Source organism: Canis lupus, chromosome 30 (genome assembly GCF_048164855.1).
Source record: "Canis lupus baileyi chromosome 30, mCanLup2.hap1, whole genome shotgun sequence".
Taxonomy (NCBI): Eukaryota; Metazoa; Chordata; class Mammalia; order Carnivora; family Canidae; genus Canis; species Canis lupus.
The window spans coordinates 6,546,044-6,562,586 of NC_132867.1; the positions used below are offsets into that span (position 1 = coordinate 6,546,044).

At 34.5% G+C, this 16,543-nt stretch overlaps 1 protein-coding gene and 1 long non-coding RNA gene across 4 annotated transcripts in view; one reads left to right on the forward strand and one right to left on the reverse strand.

Annotated features, from left to right (window-relative positions):
• The window catches only part of LOC140621444 (uncharacterized), a 28,442-nt gene extending 22,750 nt beyond the window's left edge, over window positions 1-5,692 (forward strand). The window contains exons 4-5 of the long non-coding RNA XR_012021126.1: window positions 5,138-5,191; window positions 5,545-5,692. This is a non-coding gene — a long non-coding RNA (uncharacterized lncRNA). The remainder of the gene's footprint in view (window positions 1-5,137; window positions 5,192-5,544) is intronic.
• CADM2 (cell adhesion molecule 2) overlaps window positions 1-16,543 on the reverse strand; it is a 1,061,838-nt gene that overhangs the window by 664,749 nt on the left and 380,546 nt on the right. The window lies entirely within an intron of this gene.

Genomic DNA, 16,543 nt, shown 5'->3' on the forward strand with positions numbered 1-16,543 from the left:
TAGACAATGAATTAATTGTCCAGGCACTTTTCTCTATCTTTTTAACATATTGCCAATTCACAACCTCACACATTAGTGAGAAAAAAATGAAGTTCAGAAAATGGAGTTATTTTGTCAAAAAGTCTATATGTGCCATATATATACATATATATGTATATGTATGTATGTAAGATTCTTAATTAGTAATGATAGAGATTTGGACCAAATATTAATGATGGAGAATTATAACATAATGAAATGTTATATATATATTTAATTATTATATATAAATGTAGTATACACATATACATAGAACACATAACATGTTATAATATATATAACAAACATATTATATATATTATATACATATAACAATTCTCCATCATTAATCTTTGGTTCAATTCTCCATTACCAATGTTTAAGTATTTTACCCTTATTTACATATTTGTATTCTTCCTTCAGCAACATTTTCAGTCTTTAAAAAGTTCATTATTACGGTGCCTGGGTGGCTCAGTTGGCTGAGCATTCAACTCTTGGTTTTGGCACAGGTTGTGATCTCAGGGTCCTGAGATGGAGCCCTGAGTGGGGTTCCCCACTCAGCAGGGAGTCTGTTTGTGATTCTTTCTCCCTCTGCCCTTCCCCCCCCCCCATTGTGCCCGCATGCTCTGTCTCTTTCTCAAATAAGTAAATCTTTATTTAAATATTAAATATTTAAAAATTTCATTATCAAAAATTATTTTGAAAGAAGGATCTATGAAGAGAGAAATCCCAACTACTAGGAATATATATATTTTTTTATTTTAGATTTTATTATCTCTAAGACAAAGTAAAACAGTCTATTGCTTTTGGTCCTGTCTTTTTTTCCTGAAGAGGTTGGAGGATGGTTTGGGACAGATATTGTATTACAATATCAACCAATGCATAAGGTGGGCAGCTAAGATACAGATCGGTACAATGAGAAGTCTTTAAGGAAATAATGGTGAAAGAAGAGATTTTCTTCCATATTCATCTGTATATATCTAAACTCTGTAAAAATCATTAGAAACATACTATCTTTCCTGTCAGGATAAAGTATGTTCTGCTTGAAAAAAGGTGTCATGTAGGTATTTATTTTTAAGTGGTATTTCTAGAATAGATGTGTATATACATATAAAATATGTGGATACAAGGCAAATAAATTTAAGTATTATTTTGCTAGCTAAAATGTTTCTTTCAGATATGTATATGAATCTCATCTATAGATCTATAGATCTTCCCTATTTGATACTACTTACTCTGTTAGCATGGAAAATTAAGAATTGACTGCAGGGAAATGTTTAGAAATAATGTTGGTCCACACAATGCTTAGCCAACTCCCCTCTAATCATTTACATGTACAATAGTTAAAACATCCCTTTCAACACTGTATTTTTTGCTCTTCCTTGTAACTATTGTTAAAGATTAAATTAGATCATCAGAAGCTAGTGGTCTGTGAAGGACACAATGCTTCCCTATCACCATTGAACAATAGTTAGTGATGTATAACCCAGAGCCTTAAACTGAAAAGTTTTAAGTATTCAAGAGCTCTAGTCATACACAAAACTCAGGTGATAATAGCTTTAGTAATTGCTAAAATTATTAAGAAGACATCTCTACTATGAGGCCATAAAAATGTACCCAAATTAATTTCTGTGGATAATTCATTAATGCTTTTTTACTTCAATTATTTCTTCAATGTTGTAGCCTAAGCATCCCCCAAGATATGAATGAGGAGAACATAGGATTCTTTTGAGAAGGTCATTACACTTTTGAGAAGGTCATGTTATCAATTTCAGGTAGTTTCTAACTGCAGATTCTGGATTCTCAAATGTATCCTGTGTAATTATGTGGTATTCACATGCACGTAGTAGGAACCTTTAGGACATGAGAGTGAACAAAGTTTGGTATATCACTACATTCATTGTAGTCTCACTCCTTTTCAGTCCAAATCACAGGGCTGAAAATAGGCTGAGCCGCAGAGCATACCTACGTAATGCTAACCTTAGAAATATATACAGTATGAAAAGTACTCCAGAAACATAGGTAGCATGAAAGCACTCCTTACTACATCAACTTTTCTCTAATTCTTATAGCAACTAAGAATTTAATCAACCCTCTAAATAAAGACATATTTATTGATTCCTTATTATGTGCCAGGAACTATCCTGGGACCTAATGATTTAATTGTAAATAAACATGGTCAATAAACAGACAATCAGAAAATTGTGTCTTAACACTGCAGAAAGCATGTGGTAAGGATGATCTATCCAGCCTTGGAATTATTATATTTCTAAGTAAAAATCTTTAGCCCAGGAGTGTATATTCTCTTTCTTTTGCATACCTTCTGTATATTACTCCAGGGCATGATAGGTGCAAAATAAATATTCACGAAACTGAAATAATAACATAAAACTTTTTGCTTATGTGTTGGTTAGCAAGAAATAAATGTGCAAGTATATTGAAGATATTTTATATTTATGTAAATGGTTATTCAATAGAAAAACCCACGCTAAAATTAACATGTTAATATATGTATTTCACCAGAGGGTGCATGAATATTAAAATATATGGATACAACATAATTTTGATATCAGGTATCAAAATCACCTATCATTAACTGGACATATCAATCAATGAAGTATTATGATATATTCATTCTCTTTTCACAGAATGCGTTTCCTTTGAGAAATAAATTGAACGCACATGTCAGAATATAAGGAACAGCCAGTGACATATCTAAGCTAGCTGTAATAATCTTAACTCTATTTAATTCACTGTCTACTTCAAATAAGAACACTGGTAGAAGATTAAAACTACAATTCTCCATATTCCAATTATACCTGCTAATTTGTAAAAATTTAAGATTCATTTATAAATGAAAGAAAGATAATAAAATGAAAGATTGATATGAAATAATGCAATGAGAATATTCATCCTTCTAAGAATTAACATGCCATTCATAGAGATATATATAGTTCTAGTGGTGATATTTGATATTGTTTTTTTTTTCAAGCCAGCATTTTAAGGCATTTAAAGCAAGTGCTACTATTAAATTAGTTTATTTATTTCTGTCTGGATTTGTTATTATACAAGTACTTAGAGTCTTATTTATACAATATGGTGACATCTCCCCTGTGGTTAAAATTTTTCTGATAAAAGCCTTAGAACTTTCTCCTTTCAAAGATTATAAATGAAAAATTACCACAAATAACAAGCCTAACAAAACAACATTCTGACTGCATTGTCATATTTATTATAAAATCCTTGGTTCACTGCATTTTGGCATTTTATACAACTGGTTCTGACAGTGATTAACATGGTTTGGGCTTCTGCAGTTTCACCCAAGAGAAATAAAACACCAAAATCTCCGCAGGTGTGTAATGGGCCAGAGATTTACAATCTGTTCTGCAAAGTCAGACTTCAAAGACTTGAAAAAAAAAAAATCCCAAAGTTGGCAATGCCTCTATCATCACTATTATTTAAGGTTTTTTCCAAATTTCAAAAGGAACTGTATGGCTAATCGCAAATATTTCATCTCCAATTTGACTTCCATGCAAGTCTCTTCAGAAGACAAATTTCATTATATATCTGCACATTCTAGGTGAACAGACAGCCCCTATATGAAGCCACAAACTAAATAATTAAGTATTTACTTGTACTTCCAAGGAGACTTCACTTACTTGAAGTACATTGCATCATTTTACTGATGCTAAGGAGTAGTTGGGAAGTACCAAGAAAATTACCAAACGACAATCAGGTGGCAGCACCTGGGCGATGGCAGCCCCAGGACAAGTGCCCATAATTGCTTCCATGATTGCTTGGCGTGCACCTAATATTAAACTTACCCAATTAGGGTCAGAATGCACATGATCATTTCAATTATAGGAATGTTCATCTTCCTGAGAGCTGCTCACAGAGGAAAAAGTTCAAATAGTGCTATTTAAAATTTTAAATGTAAGAGTTTGCCCATTATAGTGTATAATCAGGCCCACATGTGTGCTTGACCTAGGTACAAATTGTTCCATCTGTGAGAAGAATTTTCCACTTACATATTTTCCAATATCATCGCTGTAGTTTATCATTCCACAAGTAAATGACTACTAAACAATATAAAGGAATATCATTTTAATGATATGTCCCTCAGAAAATCAGTAGTGGATTACTATCTTTAAACTGGAATTCTGTTCATAAATGTCAATGAAGGCACCCAGGAATTTCTCTGTCAACCAAGGCTATTACTAACAGAAATGCAATAAATTGAATAATAGGCCAATATTTTTAGTCAATTTAACCACCAAAGGTTTTGATTGCTATGATATTTTGCCTGAAGTATAGTTCTCTTTACTTCAAATACATTTGTTGAAAATTGTCAAGGTCATAGATGCACACATTAACTGTATCAGTCAAGGTGGCAAAGAGAAAAGCCTTCTCCCATTATAGCAGATTGCAGCCTTCATTCCAACACTTACCATTACCTTATCAACCTTGTGTAAAAGAGGGAATAATCTTGAAAGAAAGAAAAAAAAAGCTCTCCTAATTTTGATTCACAAAGTATGCCTAGTACTAAGTATGTTTGACGTACATTGTATTTTATTTATTTTATTTTATTTTATTTTATTTTATTTTATTTTATTTTATTTTATTTTATTTTATTTTATTTTATTTTATTTTATTTTATTTTATTTTAGATTTTACTTATTTGACAGAGAGAGAGAGAGAGAGCACAAGCAGAGGGAGTGGCAAGCAGAGGGAGAGGGAGAAGCAGGCTCCCTGAGGAGCAGGATGTGGGGCTCTATCCTATGACCCTGAGACCGTGACCTGAGCCGACTGAGCCACCCTGGCACCCCTGATATATATTTATGCATCATATATAATATAATCTGAATACATACTTATATATCTATGAATATAAATTATATATAATCTGAAAATCATCATAATACTGCACATTTTAAAGCTTTGGTATTTTTAGGATATGGATAAGAATAAAATGCTCATTTACCAAAACTTCTTAAAAACATAAACAAAAGATCTAATTGCACATATGCTACCAAAGTGTTCAGTAGTATGTGAAAAATAGCACTTTGCCATTTACCAGTGTTTTAAAATCCTACACTTAATCCTCTTTCCATTCTTCTAGGTTTTTGTAGTACGAACAAGCAAACGATCCAGAACAAGCATCAGAACCACAAGGGTATGTTGCTCAGCTTAGTTTCCCGACCAAAGCTATTGCACTGTATCTGCCAGGATGCCTTAGCAAGTTTCGATCAATAATGTTAACCTGAAGCCAGCATTGACCTAACTGAACTTGAACTTGCTGTAACATTTTATTACAAAAATTGGAGGCTGTAATAAGTCATTGTTTTAAAATAAAAGATAGAACCTTTTAGATTTATATAAAAGCCATAATTTATGTAGTGATGTTAATTTCGAGGGTACAATGTGCTTTAATCTCTCATTCTGCTTGCCATTTTGTGACAGAAATGCTGAAGCCATCTGAAGGTTGCAAACAATGTTCACTAATAACGAGCTCTTATGTCCTTGTAGGTTTCACTTTGATGGATATCCATAGTGTTTCCCCATGACATAATTCTACTGAGGAAAAACACATCTTGGAAATACAGCTTGTGCTTTCACCTTCAAATATGACTAGTGTGATTTTTAAAATAAACTAAAAATGAGAAATAAATACGCATTTTCTCATAGTCCTGTGATAATTTTTATTATAGGCACTGCTAGATTAAATTGGTAAAAACAAGCTTGCTATAGAAAGAGTTGATATAATGCAGTGCATTCAATAGATTATATATTATTTAAAATTCATCCTTTTAGTCATAAAACCTTTCCAATGAGACATACACAGTACATCTTTTTTCTCTGGAAAAAGCTATTACTTTTAATAAAGCCTTATGGGGCAGCCTGGTCGGCTCAGCGGTTTAGCGCTGCCTTCAGCCCAGGGGTGATTCTGGAGACCCAGGATCGAGTCCCACGTCAGGCTCCCTGCATGGAGCCTGCTTCTCCCTCTGCCTGTGTCTCTGCCTCTCTCTCTATGTCTCTCATGAATAAATAGATAAAATATTTAAAATAATAAAAATAATAAAGCCTTATCATAAGTAAGTCTCAATGTCCATTTTGGAGGAGTGTTTATTTTTTTATTTTTTTAAAGATTTCATTTATGTATTGTAGAGATAGAGTGGGGAGAGGGACAAGCAGACTCCATACTGAGCACAGAGTTGGACACAAGGCTCCATCCCAATACCCTGGGATAATGACCTGAGCTGAAATCAACAGTCAGAGAGATGCTTAACTGATGAAGCCACCCAGGCATCCCTTGGTGGAGTGATTATACTTAACCACAAGTACCCTTTATCATTTTCTTGCATCACCTCTTGGTTCATTTTATTGTTCAGGTAGTGCAGAATGAAAACAACCAAACACATACATGTAAGGCCCCTTTGAAATGCTTCAGTTATCCATATAAAAATAGGAAATCAAAATATCACAGTCCTTTACATGAAAAATAACAGATAACCATATGTTGAGATGTGCATGCTTTGTGTAAAGGCTAAACTGGATTTTCAAATGAGACTCCTGAGTTGTTAGTATTGGCTACACTAAGGAGCTTGGTGTTTGGGGACTTTAATTCCAATGCCATGCAACATGAAATGGTATCAATTGAATCCACAGGTGTTTTAATCAGGAGGTAATATTCTATTTGCACTATACTTTGTTTCCATGGGCTCTCTCACAGATTTCAATATAAAAATGACCTCACTGGTTTACCTCTAACAGATGTCTATTTCAGTAAATTATGCACGTTAGCTATCTTCCTCAGCATACACACACTATGAAATGACCTTACATAAAACTCTATATAAGGAGGATTAAATTTGGAAATTGTGTGTGAGATGATCACAGAAACCCATTACTCGTTTAACAAGTCTATGTCTACCTCCTGTGCAGTGCCATTTAGCCTAGGAATTCCATGAACGAGGGCAAAATGCAGGCTTCGGCAGAAGTCTCAAAGTACCTTTGAGTACTCAGGCAGAAAACAGCTATTGTAACTCTCATATACACATTTAGACTTTATCTGTGACACCATATCAACATACATGGTTTACTGGAAGTATACAATGAGCTCAATAGAGATGTCTTGGGGATCTTCACATGAAAAACTTAACGTTGCTTCTAGATACAAGTGCATGAATTTTGAGATGCTCTAAACTATGTATTTATTTCTACATAGTAAAACAATAATCTCAATGTTAGTGAAAATATGATACGAGACAATTCATAACTGTATAAAATTCTGAAATAGGAAGGAAGCACCTTTTCACACATGCAGTGACAACAGGTATAAAATGATGTAAACAAATAGGTTGAATTCCAGTTCACCTTAAAAAAATGGGAGAATTGAAACTTCCTTTTTTTTCTTCCCCAAGAATGTGTGCCTCATTATGTAAAGGATTTTAATAATGATTTATAGATGAACATATAGAGAAGTTATCAAGGACAGTCTTTCATTAGGTTTTTGAAAAGCAGTTTCTAAATATATGCATGTCACTTTAATGAAAAGAGTGATGATAGTAATTTCTAAATGACCTACAGATGTGTTTATATAGCACCTGCCTATCTCTAGTGGGCAGATTTTCCATTTAACTTCACATATATCAAATGGGGGAGTGTGGGCAATGGTAGCTAATTATTTGATGTTCATATGAAGAAATCTAGAAATCTCTTCAAAAAGACTGTTTTTGACAAGTGAAATCTGGGGACTATCTTGAAAGTTAAGAGACATCCTCTTTTATTTCATATTGTAGTATCTGAAAAGTAGAACTTGCTTGCAGAGACATTCCTCCTGCTTCAGCAAACATGCAGCTACCCCTGTAATGGAAAACATCTGTCTTTAAGAGGGTGAGATGTAGAGATCCCTGGGTGGCTCAGTGCTTGAGTGCCTGCCTTTGGTTCACGGTGTGATCCTGGAGTCCCGGGACTGAGTCCCACATCGGGCTCCCTGCATGGAGCCTGCTTCTCCCTCTGTGTCTCTGCCTCTCTTTCTCTCTCTCTTTCTTTCTCTCTATCTCTTTCTCTCTCTCTCTTTGTCTCTCATGAATAAATTAAAATAAACAAACAAAAAAAAGAGGGTGAGATGTGATTACTTCAGGGAAATCTGAGCTGTTCCATATGCCTAATCTCATTGGGCAGGCCCTATAAGTTACGGGAGGTCCAAACAAAAGTTCTATGGACTTAATTATTTTTGAAAAGCATCCCCAAAGCTGATGCTACCTCAAATCCCATTCAGAATTGTTGGCAGAAAAAAAAATACATATATATATATACCCCTGAGGGCTTTTTTCCTGATAACATATCCACTCCTTTTTACCAATACTTTCAGGAAAAAAAAATGTTACTTCCCTTTAAAACACAATACATATCTTCTCTTCTTGCTTTCCAAAGGCATGTGGTAGAAATGGCTAGCTATTCCTTGAATATTCATAGGGAAGAGTTTTGGTAGAAATAGCTTCCCAGACAGTAACTTAACTGTCTTAAGTATAAGCAAGAAAGAGATGGAAAAAATGGAGAAGTATTAAATGATATAATGTGTCTTGGGAAGAGTGGAGGGTAAAACTGTAGGTGGCAATATGAGCAAAGGCAATGAATGAGATATTGTATGCTCAGGATGCTATACTGCAGATGGTTCTCTGTAGTTATAGACTGACTTTGAAAAAGGGGAATGGCTTGGTAGCTCTACAAGAGTGAACATTGGTATTGAGGGAACAAATCCAGAGTTAGGAAGACCAGCTAGTGATCAATACTCTTATAGTACTCCAGTGAAATGCAATGATGGTTTGCTGCAGGGATGTGGTGATAGGTGTGATTAATTAGATTAATTGGATTGGGAGAGAAGGTAAGATTTAGCTTACTCTAAATGGTTGTGTCAAAAATTAATTATTCAAGGAGAGGCCAATTTAGAACAAAATATGATTAATTCAATTTTTATTTTTTATTTATTTTTTTTTATAGTCACACACAGAGAGAGAGAGAGAGGCAGAGACATAGGCAGAGACATAGGCAGAGGGAGAACCAGGCTCCATGCACCGGGAGCCCGACGTGGGATTCGATCCCGGGTCTCCAGGATCGCGCCCTGGGCCAAAGGCAGGCGCCAAACCGCTGCGCCACCCAGGGATCCCTAATTCAATTTTTATTATATCAAATTTCAACTGTCCCTAATCTGTGGAAGTCATGATGACCAATGCACAGTTGAATACATGAATCCAAAGATCAAAAATAAGTCTTATCTGAAAAGCAAATTTGATTTATGGAAGTCAGCTTTTGTGATTTTGCTTAATTTTAAGTTCACAGCTATGTTTTGAATGTCGATATTGTCAAAGACACTACCTTTTAATATAATAGATGGGTCATATATTTTTTAATTTATTTTACAGTTGCTGTTTTATTAGATAGTGATAGATGAGCAATTAGTATTTAAATTCCTAAGTTTTGTCAGAAATATATAAAGCTCTCTATTCTGCTTACTCATGGTTCTTTATGCTAACTTTAGTAATAATCTTTAATAATTAATCTGCTTAATACATCAAAATCAATTGTATTCTAGAAACTGAGAGAAATTCTACTTGATATTTTTTAAAGATTTTATTTATTTACTTATTCATGAGAGACACAGAGAAAGAGGCAGAGACACAGGCAGAGGGAGAAGTAGGTTCCCTGTGGGGGGAATTCGATCCCTGTGGGACTCGATCCCAGGATCCCGGGATCATCACCTGAGCCGAAGGCAGACGCTCAACTACTGAGCCGCCCAGGTGCCTCCCAGTTGATATTTTCAAGAATGAACAAATTGTTTTGTATTTATTTTTTGTATGTGTATATATTTTAAATTTAATTTCATATATAATATAATAATTACATTATCATAGACTTGGATGCAATGGCATTATATGATAACTGAGTTTAAATATTTTAGTGGAGGGTTGCTGATATGATTCTCTAAATAGGCTTTGATAATCTTCCTGATAGAATATTTTTTATGCTTAAATATAGCAATTTAATTTAAGTTTAAAAGGAAATTTTTGTTTTCACAGACTTGGGATCGCATTCTTTGCCTCACTTTCAATATGCCAGGCACATTGGACAAATCTACAGACTCCAATAAAGTATTGTTCTCTCAATTTGCTTACTACTATTAGTGGAGTTGAAAGAATATTAGTCTCCCTCTTTTCCCCTCAAAAACCCATATCCATATTTCCCTAGAATAAAGAGAATCAGAGAGTAAAGAGGGCTTTACTGTCGGTATAACATTGGGGGTATCCTAGACCCCACACTATCTCATTAGGAAGAATTCTATTCACAGACTCATAATTTGACCAGAGACCAGAGACGATACTCTAGAACACATCTTGACATACATATCCGATTTCCAATAGGTTTAGCCCTTAATTCATTTACATTCCACACATGGTGCACCTGCCCCTTGTTATCACTTTGCTTGCCCCACATCAGAGTACTTTTTGATAAAATTGCTCTGTCTAGCTTTAAAGATGCAATACAATGCCATACTGAGAATGCTTTTCCATGAGCTTGTATTACTTTGAGAATCTCAACAAAGGGATAATAAGAATAGACAGAGATTAATCCATTTCTTTTAGAAATGCTGCCTTTTTAGTCACAGGGAAATATGCTCATTTGCATGGTTGAGATATAGCATACTGAGTTCCTTAGCCCCGTCCACCTCCTCAGTCAAGCCTAACACCCATGAATCATGGGCAGGTGTAATGAGGCTGTAAAAGAAGACATCCTGGTGGAGAGATTGCCCTACATCCCTTAGGACTCTTAAGACAATGATTTATATTTGTTTGAATTTACACAACACCAGTGTCACATTATAAAGTGTTTCAAGAATGACCAACTGCTAACCTGCAGTTGATTTTGCACAATTTCACATTAAGCGCAACCCACTATCTATAAGCTTCTTTTCCTATTTGCAGCTTCAATTTTTCATTGAAATCAATGTTTGGTCAGTCATGCACTAAAGCAGCCTATCAGTCTTAAGTTATCCATTTCTGTGGTGCACATATATTATACTCTTAATTTACAATTAACAGCACTCAGCTAATATGTCTTCATAATGAATATTTCTCATGGATGTAACACATAAACAGCTTTTCTAAGATTGGTGCTCAATTTTTCCCAAATTTGTAATCAATTTTATTGGCTATGCAAATTTCTTTCCTTTGGTCAATCACTCTTTAAATTGGCTAGCTTAATGCATCACAGCAAATGATTTTCAGAAATCACTAGGCACGTGAAAATGCATATTCAGCTCAGAGTTTTAAGTGACCCACTCGCACCTACCAATGACACTTTTAGACAATCTGCCTATCTTGTTTCTCTTTATTTCATTAAACTCTGGGTTTAGAATCTACTGTTAAAAATCTTTTTCATGGATCTGTGTTATACTATTTATTTCTTTTTGTGTGTGGGTGGGCTTGACTATCTTATTTCTTCATAAAGGATTGATATGACACCCTGATGTTAGTAAGACTGGCCATGGTTTAGCCAAGTTCTTAGATGAGTACTTCCAGGAAGCAAAACTCAAAATCATTTACAAAATGGTTCTCAACTGGGGATTGATTTGTTCTCGAGAAGACACTTGGCCATGTTTGTAAATGTTTTCGATTGTCACAACTTGGGGAGAGGAAGTTACTGGGATCAACTGGGTAGAGAGGTCAGGGATTCTGCTACACAGTCTACAAGGTATAGGTCAGTCTTCCAGAGCAAACAATAATCCATTTGAAAATGTCAATAGTGGTGAGATGAAATAGCCTTGCCTATAAAATGTCCTTTACAATTCATTTGAATGAAATAACAGCTGGCTATCAAACTCACAGTGAGGTCAGAGAAATCTGGGTCCCAACCTACCATGCTTCCCTTCCTCCATCTGACAGCACAGCCCATGGTCCTTACTGGGTTCTTTGTCTCTGACATATTTACATAATATCCTTTGGGGAACTAGACGTGGCAGTTTCCTACATTGTCCTGCCTCCCCGGCTTTAAAATGTGAGTGCATGTTAGTACAACCCTTGGGAAGGTGGTATGACGTAGGCGAATAGACTAAGGATAAGACACCATTAAAGTTCTATGGTTAAAGCCATTTAGCAGCTCTATGATGTTGTAGAATTTGAGTTTTCTATTTGTAAAATGTGAAAAGTGATTCCTTTCCAGGAAAACTGGTGTAATAATTCAATAGGATAATAATATACATTTTAAAAAGTAGGCTATACTATGTAGTTCATTATAAATGTTAATTAGCTTACCTTTGAGAGATGGTCTGAATGAAAAATAAATTATTCCAGTAATAAGAATTTGGTGACAGGTGGAAGGAATATATACCCAGAAATGAGTAATACAAATATCTCTATTATTTTTTCTTTTGTGACAGCTGTTTTTTTGAATTTCAGCAAATCCTTTTCTCCCTGAGTTTGGCTGTGATTTCTATAATTTGTTGAGAGTGATGGAGAGTGTTGACAAACCACCTTTAAAATTAAGTCAATAATGGTTATATCCCTCTTCCTTTTAGGGATTTTCCCATATATGTTGAAGGGTTTATGTTAAATAAAATACAACATTTAGTTGAAAAACCAGAATAATAACAAAATTCATATTTAAAATTATCTCAATGCAAATAGAAAATATTTTTTAATTTAATTGATTTATTTATTCATTCATGAGAGACAAAGAGGCAGAAGCAGAGGGCAAAGCAGACTCCCCACAGAGCAGGAAGCCTGATGAGGGACTCAGTCCAAGGACCCCAGGATCACGACCCAAGCCAAAGGCAAACAATCAACTGACTGAGCCACCCAGCACCCTACAAATAGAAAATCATAAAATGTTTTTCCAATAGCCTCATTAATTATAGAAGAACTTGTGTTAGCTAACCCCCATACCTCCACCCTGGCAGAGAGTGGAAAGTGAACAATGTCTTTACTTCTCTGATTTGATTTGTCTTTAAATCAATTTTTCAGAATTTTGTCTTGGAGAAGCTGTTCAAAAATTTTCCAACACTTTGTTTTAATTTGGTATTTATAAATAATCATTTTCTGCTACTGCATCAAAGACCCCTTTCAAAAACGTGGCAAGATAGTAAGAATGGAGTATAGCAGTTGTAAAATAAAAAAACTAAATGCACATGGAAAATTGAGTACAACTTAGCTCATGGCATTTGAACATTCCGAGCTGTACTGTTCTTTTCTGTGTTCCAGAAATCATTATTGTACCTTGCAAAAGAATTTTGTAAGTAGAATTCTCTTTCCCACACCTTGTGATCTACTGAAAATCATGAACATTTTGCAAAATATAAACTTACATCTTTTCAAAATACAGATCTCATATTCCTCTAGTTAAAATCTTTCAGTGGCTTCCAATTATCAAAACACCAGAGTCCTTCACAGGCCTGCAGATTGTGTATGGACTGACTCTGGACTACACCTCTAACTTCTCTTCACTTTCTCCTGGAGCTCTGTCTACCAGCCACTCTGATTTTTCGCTATTGCTTGGAGATGCCCTACCCCATCCCATCACAGCTCTTATTTCTTTACTATTCCTCAGACGTTTTTTCCTTTGGTTTTCTCCATGCTAAAACCAATCATTCCTCAAAATTGATTGTAGAATTCAACTGTTTGTATAAGAACACATCCCCAAACATTGTGGCATTGTAGCATTCTTACTCTGGCTAGCAATTCCCCTCTGCTACTTAATTTGTTGAAATTTTCTTATAATCCATCAACCCTATCCACTAGATAAGCATTTGTGGAGGGCTGGCACTGTCTACTCAAATTTTGACTTCTAAGCATTTATTTAGTATATAAAATATGTTCTGGGGCTCCTAGGTGGTTCAGTCAATTAAGAATCTGACTCTTCATTTTGGTTCAGTCATGATCTCATGGCTATGATCTGGCAGTCGTGGGGTGGAGCCCCACTTTGGGCTCTGTGCTCAGAGCAGAGTCCACTTCACATCCTCTCTCCCTCCCTCTCTCTCCTTCCCTCTCTTTCTCTTAAATCAATAAACAAATAAATAAATAAATAAATATTTTTTTAAATGCTCTGTAGTATTAGTTACAGTAAATTATTTAATTCAGAACATGGTTTAAAATGGCCTATTCAGTGGATCACAACATTCATACTTCATTATTTCCAGATCATGCTACAACAAAGAGAGAACTTGGCAGCAGTCATCCAGATTTATTCCAAACAAGTCAAAAATAAATAAATAAATAGCCCATTATTTCCCTCCTGCTTAAATTACACCAGCCCCTTTACCTTTTCAAAAATAATAGACTCACTCCTTCCTTGGATCTTACCACTTGTTAAAATATTCTTTCCTCAGATATCCTCATGACTCAAAGGCCACCCTGTATTAACTTCACAACTCCCATCTTTTCTCCCATTTTGTTTTCTCTTTAGTACTTACTGCAATTACTATATTGCACATGTGACTTGTTATCATGTTTTTTCATCTACATACCACCACAATGCAAGTTTCAGTAGAGTGAGTTTTAATTATTTTGTCCCTATTCTATATCCTATACTTAGAATGGTGCTTAGCACATAGTAAGTACTCAAGGAATTCTTGTCTACTAAATGAATGGAAAAAAAGGCAGTAAAAAAATTTCTAACTAAATTATACTAACAGAAACTAGTCCAACTTGTGAGAATCAGGCATCTACATAGAAAGTCAGTGTGACTTTTCTGACCATAGCAAAAGAATGAGCTGTCTCTCTCTACATCTCTCTGTTAGGTTATTCTGTATACAATGACATATGTTTAAAACACACACATGCACATGACACCATGCATGAATACTTATTTTTGACACTAAAATAGACTATATTTTGATTTGATATATTACATTTTCACACATGAAACTTTCTCTAAAGTTTCATATGTTAATGAAGGACTTTTCAAATAGTGGTGGACTTAGCAATTATACAACAATTCATTATCTCATTACACTAGTCAGCCTAATGATAAAAACGTCTTTTCATTATATCATGTAGTTGAATATAAATAAAGGTATATTTGTCAACGTTTAAGTTGACATGTTGAACACTATAAACCTGTTTTATTCCTGATTCATGATCTCTACCTAGAAAAAAATCATGTTGAAAAATAAAGAATAATATTTGCATTTACATTTAAAAAAATAAAATAAGTACATTATAATTATGTAAAATTGCAGCTGATCATAATATACTAATAATCTAACATTTATTGAAATAAAAGTTAAACATGCTCAGTTTTCTCAAAGTTAATATTTTTACTGCAAATTCAAATGGTCAAATTTTCATTCTAAAACAAGAATAAGTGATTGCTTAATCCTTTACTAATTTCCAGTGCATTGATTTTGGAAATAGAACTTTAAAAAAATATTGAGTAGAAAGAAAAAATTAGCAAGGAAGACATCTAATGAATATGCTTTCACCACCGACATAGAAATCAAATTATATAGCAATACTATAACAAAAGAGATTTTGAAATGAGTGCTACTTGGGAGAAAAGATCTAAGGAAAAAGAAACAAAAAAGTTCCTAAATAATGACTCGCTGTGATAAAATAGCTCATTGGAAAAAATCTTTAATGCAAAAAAATCATATATAATTCATTAAACTGTTAAAAATAAAGCATAACAATATTTCCCTAAAGCTCTAAAGCTATGAGTATTTAGATGTGAAGCAGCAAGGGAGGGATAAATTCAGAGGGGCAAGAACAAAGATAAAGAGAAACATAAAAATTATAGAACCAATTGTCATTTTCATAAAGTTTCCTACATTGCAATTCAGAGCAGGAAAATTGCCTAACTGTGATTCATTTCTGAAGTGTTCTAATAGAATGGAATCCTGCTGCGTGTTACTTTTCAGTTACAAAAGCCACTGACTTCAACTTCCCTAAAGGTAGCCTGAGCTTTGGAAATTTCTATTCCATGAGATAGGCCTTTTCTCCTCAATTCTTTAAAGCATAAAAAATAAACACAAAAATTCAAATATTATTGCCCAGAAAAAATGATAGCCACAACAAATCATTTTATTAGTTGATCCTTAAGAATAGATTAAAGGTTACTCTATGGAAGATCCAGTGGAATATGTTCACAGTGTCGAGAGATAAATAAGCTTTCAGAAACTCAAGGGGGAAGAATCAGTATATACTGGCAAGAAAATCTCCCACTTATAGGCTCATTGGTGTTAAAATTTCTTTAAAGCTTAGCATGAGGGATCCCTGGGTGGCTCAGTGGTTAAGCACCTTCCTTCGGCCAGGGGCATATCCTGGAGTCCCAGGATGGAGTCCCATGTCAGGCTCCTTGCATGGAGCCTGCTTCTCCCTGTGCCTGTGTATCTGTCTCTCTCTCTCTCTCTCTCTCTCTGTCTCTCTCTCTCCCCCGTGTCTCTCATGAATAAATAAACTTTAAAAAATCTTAAAAAAAATAAAAAAAAATAAAGCTTACCCTGACTCCATGAAAGCAGCATACCATTTGAGGT